The sequence below is a fragment of the Bos javanicus genome, chromosome 8 (genome assembly GCF_032452875.1).
Source record: "Bos javanicus breed banteng chromosome 8, ARS-OSU_banteng_1.0, whole genome shotgun sequence".
In the NCBI taxonomy this organism is placed as follows: Eukaryota; Metazoa; Chordata; class Mammalia; order Artiodactyla; family Bovidae; genus Bos; species Bos javanicus.
Genome location: NC_083875.1, coordinates 84590302 through 84601905, shown reverse-complemented (window position 1 = coordinate 84601905; position 11604 = coordinate 84590302). Strand labels below are relative to the sequence as shown.

At 42.3% G+C, this 11604-nt stretch overlaps 1 protein-coding gene and 1 non-coding gene across 3 annotated transcripts in view; both read left to right on the top strand.

Moving 5' to 3' along the window:
* The first annotated feature begins 5404 nt into the window (after positions 1-5404).
* IARS1 (isoleucyl-tRNA synthetase 1) overlaps positions 5405-11604 on the top strand; it is an 81259-nt gene continuing 75059 nt past the window's right edge. Inside the window, exon 1 of one of the 2 annotated variants that reach the window (XM_061426194.1) lies at positions 5405-5512. The gene's annotated coding sequence lies outside the window, so the exon portion shown is untranslated. Of the gene's footprint in view, positions 5545-11604 lie in introns of both variants that reach the window. The other variant, XM_061426195.1, reaches the window with a different exon arrangement.
* Positions 8788-8920, top strand: LOC133253555 (small nucleolar RNA SNORA84). The gene has a single exon (XR_009738343.1). It is a non-coding gene; the product is annotated as a small nucleolar RNA SNORA84 (small nucleolar RNA).

Here is an 11604-nt window from a genome sequence, read left to right as displayed (position 1 = left end):
TGTTTCTTCTGACATTATTTCCGAATTTCTACCTAACATGTTATACTGTGATTTCTTGTTTTTTCAGTTTTAGACATTAAATTTAGACATCATTTTAAAATAATTAGACCTATAATCCCAACCTTTTTTCCCCATGGACACATCTGTCTGGAAACCCTCTGTTCTGCTCTAATCTGGCCTATCCAGACAGATGATAAAATGAACAAGATGGCATTTTGAGGAATGTGAAAATTAAAACACATTCCAACTTCTAGTTAATAAGCTAAATGTTCTTAATTAAACTATCTCAGGAATGCCCTACACATATTCTATCAGTTTTTTTCTGTCCTTTTATTGGCTATCAGTTCAGTTCAGTTGCTCAGTTGTGTCTGACTGTTTGCAACCCCATGGACTGCAGCACGCCAGGCCTCCCTATCCATCACCAACTCTCGGAGTTTACTCAAACTCATGTGCATTAAGTCAGTGATGCCATCCAACCATCTCATCCTCTGTCGTCCCCTTCTCCTCCACCTTCAGCCTTTCCCAGCATCAGGGTCTTTTCAAATGAGTCAGCTCTTCGCATCACGTGGCCAAAGTACTGGAGTTTCAGCTTCAGCATCAGTCGGAATTCAGTCGGAATTCAGGACTGATTTCCTTTAGGATTGACTGGTTGGATCTCCTTGCAGCCCAAGGGTCTTTTCCAACACCATAGTTCAAAAGCATCAATTATTCGGCGCTCAGCTTTCCTTATAGTCCAACTCTCATGTCCATACTTGACTACTGGAAAAACCATAGACTTGACTAGATGGACCTTTGTTGGCAAAGTAATGTCTCTGCTTTATTGTCTAGGTTAGTCATAACTTTTCTCCCAAGGAGTAACTACCTTTTAATCTTAGGGCTGCAGTCACCATCTACAGTGATTTTGGAGCCCCAAAAAAGTCTACCACTGTTTCTCCATCTATTTGCCATGAAGTGATGGGACCGGATGCCACGATCTTTGTTTTCTGAATGTTGAGCTTTAATCCAACATTTTCACTCTCCTCTTTCACTTTCATTAAGAGGCTCTTTAGTTCTTCTTTGCTTTCTGCCATAAGGGTGGTGTCATCTGCCTATCTGAAGTTGTTGATATTTCTCCCGGCAATCTTGATTCCAGCTTGTGCTTCTTCCAGCCCAGCGTTTCTCATGATGTGCTCTGCATAGAAGTTAAATAAGCAGGGTGACAATATGCAACCTTGACGTACTCCTTTTCCTATTTGGAACCAGTCTGTTGTTCCATGTCCGGTTCTAACTGTTGCTTCCTGACCTGCATACAGATTTCTCAAGAGGCAGGTCAGGTGGTCTGGTATTCCCATCTCTTGAAGAATTTTCTAGAGTTTGTTGTGATCCACACAGTCAACAGCTTTGGCATAGTCAATGAAGCAGAAGTAGACGTTTTTCTGGAACTCCCTTACTTTTTCAATGATCCAGTGGATATTGACAATTTGATCTCTGGTTCCTCTGCCTTTTCTAAATCCAGCTTGCACATCTGGAAGTTCACAGTTCACGTGTTGTTGAAGCCTGGCTTGGAGAATTTTGAGCATTACTTTACTAGCATATGAGATGAGTGCAATTGAGTGGTAGTTTGAAAATTCTTTAGCAGTGCCTTTCTTTGGAATTGGAATGAAAACTGACCTTTTCCAGTCCTGTGGCCACTGCTGAGTTTTCAAAATTTGCTGTTATATTGAGTGCAGCACTTTCACAGCATCATCTTTTAGGATTTGAAATAGCGCAATTGGAATTACATCACCTCCGCTAGCTTTGTTCATAGTGATGCTTCCTAAGGCCCACTTGAGTTCACATTCCAGAATATCTGGCTCTAGGTGAATGATCACACCATCGTGCTTATCTGGGTTGTGAAGATCTTTTCTGTACAGTTCTGTTTATTCTTGCCACCTCTTCTTAAATATCTTCTGCTTCCATTAAGTCCATACCATTTCTGTACTTTATTGAGCCCATATTTGCATGAAATGTTCCCTTGCTATCTCTAGTTGTCTTGAAGATATTTTTAGTCTTTCCTATTCTATTATTTTCCTCTATTTCTTTGCACTGATCACTGAGGAAGTCTTTCTTATCTCTCCTTGCTATTCTTTGGAACTCCATGTTCAAATGGGTATATCTTTCCTTTTCTCCTTTGCTTTTTGCTTCTCTTCACAGCTATTTGTAAGACCTTCTCAGAAAGCCATTTTGCTTTTTTGCATTTCTTATTTTGGGGGTTGGTCTTGGTCCCTGTCTCCTGTACAATGTCACGAACTTCCATCCATAGTTCATCAGGCACTCTGCCTACCAGATCTAGTCCTTAAATCTATCTCTCACTTCAACTGTATAATTGTTAGGGATTTGCTTTAGATCTCACTTGAATGGTCTAGTGGTTTTTCCTACTTTCTTCAATTTAAGTCTGAATTTGGCAATAAGCAGTTCATGATCTGAGCCACAGTCAGCTCCCGGTCTTGTTTTTGCTGACTGTATAGAGCTTCTCCATCTTTGGCTGCAAAGAATATAATCAATCTGATTTTGGTTTTGACCATCTGATTATGTCCCTGTGTAGAGTCTTCTCTTGTGTTGTTGGAAGATGGTGTTTGCTATGACCAGTGCATTCTCTTGGCAGAACCGTTATTAGCTTTTGTCCTGCTTCATTCTGTACTCCAAGGCCAAATTTGCCTGTTACTCCAGGTTATCTCTTGACTCCCTACTTTTGCATTCCAGTCCCCTATAATGGAAAGGACATCTTTTTTTTTGATGTTAGATCTAGAAGGTCTTGTAGGTCTTCAAAGAACCATTCAACTTCAGCTTCTTCAGCATTACTGGTCAGGGTATAGACTTGGATTACTGTGATATTGAATGGTTTGCCTTGGAAATGAACAGGGATCATTCTGTTGTTTTGTGATTGCATCCAAGTACTGCATTTAGGACTGCTGTTGACTATGATGGCTACTCCATTTCTTCTAAGGGACTCTTGCCCACAGTAGTAGATATAATGGTCATCTGAGTTAAATTCACCCATTCCAGTCCATTTTAATTCGCTGATTCCTGAATGTTGACGTTCACGTTTGCCATCTCCTGTTTGACCACCTCCAATTTGCCTTGATTCATGGAGCTAACATTCCAGGTTCCTATGCAATATTGTTCTTTACAGCATCAGACCTTGCTTCCATCACCAGTCACACCCACAACTGGGTGTTGTTTTTGCTTTGGCTCTGTCTCTTTATTCTTTCTGGAGTTATTTCTCCACTGATCTCCAGAAGCATATTGGGCACCTACCCAATATGGGGTAGTTCATCTTTCAGTGTCCTATCTTTTTGCCTTTTCATACTGTTCATGAGGTTCTCAAGGCAAGAATACTGAAGTGATTTACCATTCCCTTCTCCAGTGGACCACATTTTGTCAGAACTCTCCACCATGACCCATCCATCTTGGGTGGCCCTACATGGCATGGCTCATAGTTTCATTGAGTTAGACAAGGCTGTGGTCCATGTGATTAATTTGGTTAGTTTTCTGTGACTGTGGTTTTGAGTCTTTCTGCCCTCTGATGGAACATGATACAAGGTTTATGGAAGCTTTGGGGTGGGAGAGACTGACTGAAGGGGAAGCTGGGTCTTGTTCTGATTGGCTGGGCCATGCTCAGTAAATCATTAATCCAATTTTCTGTTGATGGAGGAGCTGGGTTTTCTCTGGTGGAGCTGTGTTCCCTCCCTACTATTTATGTGAAACCAAACTAGTGGAGGTAATGCAGATAATGATGACCTCCCTCAAAAGATCCCATGCATGTATGGCAACCCACTCCAGTACTCTTGCCTGGAAAACCCCATGGACGGAGGAGCCTGGTAGGCTGCAGTCCACAGGGGTCGCTAAGTGTCGGGCATGACTGAGCGACTTCACTTTCAGTTTTCACTTTCATGCATTGGAGAAGGATATGGCAACCCATTCCAGTGTTCTTGCCTGGAGAATCCCAGGAACAGAGGAGCCTAGTGGGCTGCCGTCTATGGGATCGCACAGAGTCGGACACGACTGAAGTGACTTAGCAGCAGCATGTACTGCTACACTCAGTGCCCCCAACCCTGCAGCAGGCCACCACGACCCAAGCCTCCACTGGAGACTCCTGGACACCCACAAGCAAGTCCGGGATATATTATTGGCTATACTAAGCAGTTATACACTGAGGGACTCTCAATTTGTCAAGGCTCCAATCCTGAGATCAACTGTCCTTTGCATGGCTTTGGATTCCCTTTGGTTTTTAATCAACATACCCAAAGGGTGCTGAGGAGACTCAAAATACATAAGAAAGCAGACTAAAATGAAAATAATTTTGTTTTCAATACAAGAAACATTAACATGCAATACTTACAAAGCTGGTTGTCAGGCATTTTCTTCCTTTCTTGTTATATCTCTCTGTATGTTTGTTTACCATTATTTCTGCAGTACAATTCATGAGAACTCTGCATGGCACTCAAGGAGAAAGGAAAGGTTTTTGTGAACTGCACTGACTTCTAATGCTTCAGCTCCTCTCAGACTGTTCTGTGGCCTCTGTATTTCCCTGCGATATAAGAGGGTCTCTTCAGATAGGCAGGTCAAGAATTTTAGTGAGGAACATAATTATCCAGAATGTGTGTTAAAATAGGCTTCCCAGGTGGCGGTAGTGGTGAACAATCAGCCTGCCAATGCAAGAGATGCAAGAGACACAGGTTCCATCCCAGGGTAGGAAAGATCCCCTTAAGGAGATAATAGTAACCCATTCCAGTATTCTTCTGCCTGAAAAATCCCATGAACAGAGGAGCGTAGCAGACTACAGTCCATGGGGTCGCAAAGAGTTGCACAGACCTGAGAACATCCCACAGGGAGATTTTTGTGACCCATGTCAGAGATTTAGCAAGCCTAGTCTTTGCTCCAGGACTCTGCATATTTGCAGACTCCAAGGTGCTTTGGTGCAGGTCTCCATTACACCAAAAAAAAATATTGCCTTAATGTCTAGGCTTGCTTTCCTTAATATCGCCTAGTAAAGCAGCCTTGAAAATGAGCACTCACGGCTCCACACCGTAACTGAGGCCCTAGCGTTGCATTTGGTTTACCCGTGGGGAAATGCACATTTGTTCCGTGTAGTGAGGTGAACACCGATGAAGGCAAACATCTTGTGTAACAACGCCCTGTCAAGATGCACAACATGTTTCCTGTGTGCCTCTCCCAGTCAGGCTCCGTTTTATAAAACGGTCGCGTCCTCCACCATTGCCCTAGTTGCGTGAAGAACGCAAGGTACAGCGGTCACGCCCGGGACTATACTGCAAGCTTCCCAGTGCACACCTAGGAAAGGCCGGTGGGCGTGATTGGGGCCCACGTTGCCAATCGGCGTCCGGCTTGTTGATGGGTGTCAAATGCCGGGCTCTGATTGGCCGTAGCAACCCAGGGCTCTTCCTCTAAGCCTCACGCTGTGTGGACATTGCATCACCCGGCCAAGACATAGACTCGTTTCTTTCAGAGCTACGCCGTCCTGCAGGCCGCTAAGGTACGCTCGGTCCTGCTCGTGGGGCCCCTCAGGTACTCCCTGTCTTGCCCGCGGGGCTCCTCAGGTCACCTTGTACTGCCCACGGGCCCCTCAGATACGCCCCTTCCTGCCCACGGGGACCCATGGTCCCCTCTGGTTCACAAGAATTTTTTTTTAATGTTTATTGGGGGCCGTGGGTTAGTATGTGCATATCCGTTTCCAAGGAAAAGATTGGGAGACGGTCTAAATGGGGCGAAAGAATCCAACCAGATACCAATCCTGGCTCAGCGGTTTGACCGAGCGTTACAAACCTTGCAAGTTACTCAGCTTCAGCCTGGGATACTGGTAACTAACACTTGCGCCGTTGAGTGACTCAGAGAATTTGGTGTGATCAGGCTCACTGGAGAAGTTCAGAAGGTGGATGAAATTAGTTGAAAGTCTAGGTATTCATAAGAACAAATCAAGTCTTAGGTTCCCATAATGAGCATGTATTGCTGGGTGTCTGGGTATTGCTGGGTGTCTGGGTATTGCTGCTAAGTAAGCGCGGCGTCTCCCCTCTAACAGTCTTTAATACAATAATTCAGGGGCCCAGATGAGGACCAGTTCTTCGGTGGGAGAAGAAGGCTTCTCAGGAACTGCAGTGGATTTGGCCCTGAAAATGAATAGTAACTGGAGGAGTAGGTGCAGAGGACTGTAGTATAATGTATAGCAGGATTTTACGTTGTGTGTGGTTCAGGAGATGAGGAATTGCTGTATTCACTGTAGCTTCGTGTGAGGAACAAGTGGGAGACGATGCTTAACTTCCAGCCTTATGAATTTATGATTTTCTTTAGTGAAGTGGTGTTTGAAATGAATACATGAAGGAAGATGAGGGTTTTTTTTAGGTGGGACAGTATTAGTTTTTGCATTCATTCAGGAGTTGCTGAGAAGAAAGGCAGGATGAAACTAGAGGCAAAGCAATTGATTTAGGGATTTTAGTAAATAAGATGAGCTTTTAAAAATTATCGGTAAAATAGTGGACAAAATATCCTTTTCATAAGTGATTATTAAAGAGTGAATTATAGGGAACAGGAGGCAGCTCAATGTAGATTGCACTCTAATTATTTTTGGAAAGATGATTTAGTGACTGGGCAAAGGCAGTAAGAGTAGCATTTCTGAACGAAGAAGTAGTAATAGTTTCCATAGATGGCAAGTGATTGCTGTGATTTAGCATTGCGAGTATTTACAACTTTTATTTTACAGATGATGGAATTGAAGTTTAAAGGTTGAATAACTTTTCCTATAAGCCACAAACTAAGTTGTGGCACCAAAACCGTCACATTCCAAAGCCAACCCTCTTAATCATTCTTGCCAAGAGAAGCCCATGGAGTGGGATAGATTGGAAGATCAATTGGGAGGAGTATCACTAAGGATGCTGACAAAGGGATTCGTTTAAATATTTTTGAGCACCTAGGCTGTGTAAGCACACAGTAAGACATAAAATAGTAAGAGGTTAGTGAAATGCTTTTGCCAGCAACAAGTTTACAGTTGAATTGGAGAGACATGCAATATAAATAAACCTTGATGTGTAGGAGAGGAACAGATTCTGGGGACTGGGGATATTTAATTTTGAAAAAGGTGGATTGGTAAATTCCCATAGAGCAGAGTACATTTATGCTAAGTAGTGCTAGAGTATTTAAGAGAAAGGGCCTGAAACTGGAAAGCAGTTATGTCAGCCAAAAGTTTTGTTTCTCAGCAGTATCTAAGAATGTGATATAATTTGGAGTTCGAGTTTTGTAAGAGTAAAGAAAAGGTCAGGAGCAGGAATTGTAGGTAAGATCATGGTGCCCCAGTGAAAAGCCTGAACAGAAACCACTGGGAGTAAGGAACCACTGGATTTTTTTTTTTTTAATACAGAAATGGTACTTCCAGAACTTTTCCATTAGGAAGGTGGTGTGCAGGATATATAGTATTTATTTTTCTCTTGTCATGTCCGACTCTTTGTGACTTCATGGACTGTAGCTTGCCAGGCTCCTCTGTCCATGGAATTCTCCAAGCAAGAGTACTGGAGTGGGTAGCCATTCCCTCCTCCAGGGGATCTTCCCTACCCAGGGATCAAACCTGGGTCTCCCATATTGCAGACAGATTCTTTACTTTCTGAGCCACCAGGGAAACTTGATAAAGTTAATGACATACTCAAAAATAACCAAAACAGTAATATGAAGTAAATAAAAATCTGTTCCTTCACACTTTCCCCATCATATCCTAATCTTTGGTGGTAGCCATTGTTTGGTGGGTAGCCTTCTAAATTAAGTACAAAATTGCTTAAACATAAACTTAGTATATATATGTATATTTTCTAATCACTTGAAAATAATACTTTGCATATAGTATAAATTACTATCAGCAACTGTGACTCACTGTTTTTCAGCATGTTTAAGTAATATGTATGCTTACATATTTTGGTTTATTATTTTTACTGCCTGCGTGGTATTGGTGTACCATAATTTATTTTAGGCTATTACCTATTCATGGATATTTAAATTGTTTTCAGATATTTGTCTATAGAAGTGGCTCAGTTGATATCTTTGTACGTATTTTACACATTTGCGTAAGTATATCTCTGGCTTGCTGCTGCTGCTGCTTAGTCACTTCAGTTGTGTCTGACTCTGCGACCCATAGACAGCAGCCCATCAGGCTCCTCTGTCCCTGGGCTTCTCCAGGCCAGAATACTGGAGTGGGTTGCCATTTCCTTCTCCAATGCATGCCTCTCTGGCTTATATGTTAATAATATATAAGTTGTTTTTAAAAAAGACTGGAGATGGACCCACCATTGGGGTTAAATTTGACTTAATGTAACAGGTTATGAAAATCTGGGAATGAGGAAGACGGAATAGAGAAATTAGAAGACTTAGAAGTCAGACCCATGTAACTTGGTGATCTTTTGGATGTGGGGATCATCTGGTTGTATTAAAGGTGACTCAGAAATTTCAGGTAATGGGAAGAAATAGTGGAACTACTAGAACATGATATTAAAAATGGGAGCAAGTGTGGTAAAGAAGATCATGAGATTTATTTTTAAATTTTTTTGGTGTGCTTTTCCAAGATATGTTGAGGAAAATACAAGTAAAGGTCAAGGAGGGTATCTAGAAATTGCTGAACAGGATGTTGAGGCTAAAGAGGTCAGGAGTCATGGAATAGGGAAGATAGTGGAGACCTTGAATTATAGTTGAAAGGAAGAAGAGGAGATTGCTTCCCTGAGCATGACCTGGTAAGGTTAATCCCCCTCCTCTTTCTGCTCCCACTTTCACCCACAAGCCCTGTGGTTACTGGATGCTGTTGTGCAGGTACAGCTCTCCAGTGGATATGAGGGGCTAGAGCAATCCTGTGATATATGCATGGGGGCTGTTTCTCCTCAGCAGCCGCCATAGCCCGGTCACTGATACATGACACTTCCTGGAATCAGATCAGATCAGATCAGATCAGTCGCTCAGTCGTGTCCGACTCTTTGTGACCCCATGAATCGCAGCATGCCAGGCCTCCCTGTCCATCACCAACTCCCAGAGATCACTCAGACTCACGTCCATCGAGTCGGTGATGCCATCCAGCCATCTCATCCTCTGTTGTCCCCTTCTCCTCCTGCCCCCAATCCCTCCCAGCATCAGAGTCTTTTCCAACGAGTCAACTCTTCGCATGAGGTGGCCAAAGTACTGGAGTTTCAGCTTCAGCATCATTCCTTCCAAAGAAATCCCAGGGCTGATCTCCTTCAGAATGGACTGGTTGGATCTCCTTGCAGTCCAAGGGACTCTCAAGAGTCTTCTCCAACACCACAGTTCAAAAGCATCAATTCTTCGGCGCTCAGCCTTCTTCACAGTCCGACTCTCACATCCATACATGACCACAGGAAAATCCGTAGCCTTGACTAGACGAACCTTTGTTGGCAAAGTAATGTCTCTGCTTTTGAATATGCTATCTAGGTTGGTCATAACTTTCCTTCCAAGGAGTAAGCGTCTTTTAATTTCATGGCTGAAGTCACCATCTGCAGTGATTTTGGAGCCCAGAAAAATAAAGTCTGACACTGTTTCCACTGTTTCCCCATCTATTTCCCATGAAGTGATGGGACCAGATGATGATCTTCGTTTTCTGAATGTTGAGCTTTAAGCCAACTTTTTCACTCTCCACTTTCACTTTCATCAAGAGGCTTTTTAGTTCCTCGAATAGTCAGTGCCATTACATGGGGTCTTTGTATTTGGCCTAATGATGCAGTGGTTCTTAATCTCTGGAGATGTAGAGGCTCACTGGAAATTGTATAAAACTCTAAAGCCATCTTCACAGAAAGCTTAACTCTCATTTTCTTTAAAAAAAAAAAAAAAGGAAAAATGTTCAGGTAAATAAAATAACAGAACAGTTTAAGAGAAGGACTTAAATTTTGATGTGCATTCTCATCCCCTCAGATCTTGTTAAAATGTAGATTTGGACTCCTTAATCTGAGGAAGGGCTGATGAGTCTACTCCAGTCAACTTTTATAGATGCTGGACTAATAGGAGCAGCCTTGACGAGCATTAAGAGTGACAGACATAAATGTGTTGATATCTGAAGATCTGTTAGTCTTCAGATATAACCTCTTTAAGTTTAAACTGGCCTCTAATAAGGTTGTCACTAATCCAATAGGACTCCTACTACATCAGTAAATGCACAGACTTTAACGCCTCTCTCCATCCTTGAAAGTCTGTGAGTTATAACAAGAGCTGAAGATCCAAAATGCCTTTCAACTTTTGTTTAATAATATTTGATGGCACACTCTTCGGAGAAGGCAATGGCACCCCACTCCAGTACTCTTGTCTGGAAAATCCCATGGATGGAGGAGCTTGGTAGGCTGCAGTCCATGGGGTCGAGAAGAGTCGGACACGACTTCGCGACCTCACTTTCACTTTTTACTTTCATGCATTGGAGAAGGAAATGGCAACCCACTCCAGTGTTCTTGCCTGGAGAATCCCAGGGATGGGGGAGCCTGGTGGGCTGCCGTCTATGGGGTCGCACAGAGTCAGACACGATTGAAGCGACTTAGCAGCAGCAGTAGCAGCAGCAGCAATGGCACACACTCTGGGGCTTCCCAGGTAGCTCTAGTAGTAAGTATGTATCCTGCCTGCCAATGCAGGATACATAAGAGATGCAGGTTCAGTCTCTGGGTTGGTAAGATCCCCTGGAGGAGGGCATGACAGCCCACTCCAGTATTCTTGCCTGGAGAATCCCATGGACAGAGGAGCCTGGCAGGCTACAGTCCATAGGGTCGCACAGAGTTGGGGATGACTAAGGCGACTTAGCATGCACACATGCATGCAAATGGCTTACTCTAATCAGAAAATGGATAGTAGAATTAAATGGCACACATGTTCTTCCTTATTTTTTTCCTGTATAAAACTCAAAGGCACTCTCACATCTCAAAAATGAATAAAAGGGACAAAAGGAGAAATACTGCTTGTAACAAACTTTAAAAACAACTTTTTCTAATGTTAAAAATATTAATTAAACAGATCACTCATTTCCGTGTGTGACTCAGACTTCTGTGGCATAAATCTCATTTTCTATAGATTTTCACTTATGTGCAAAATCAATATCCTTTTGAGTTTTTAATCCCTTGTCTTGGCTGCCAGGAAGCTTACAGTCATATCTTGGTAATTTAGACCAAGGATCTGCATGATTTAAATTTTCCCTGGTCTTGAATTTCCATATAATTTTAATTTGATTCCCTAATTTTATTTTTAATCAGTTTGTGTATTTGCCATTTCGTGGTCAGTCCTTTAGTTTGTCTCTTCACATTCTCTGTCAAATAAAATAGAATAAAAATGAGTTAACATAGTGAGAACTATATCTTTGAAATTCCATAATTTCTACCATTGCTTTATATACGTAGCTTTTTTTTTTAATTAAAAATTTTTATGGCATAGTTCAGTTATGGTGCTTAGGCTTTGATTTTTCGGAATTGGTTGAAGTATGTCAATCTCTGAGCTTCTAGAGTCAATTATCTCAGATTGTTATTTGAGTTCTTAAGGTTTTCCGCCTTCTCTGTTTTCTCATTATTAGCGTTCCTATCCCATTGTAATCTGATGTTGGCCTGGAAATCTGATCACCAA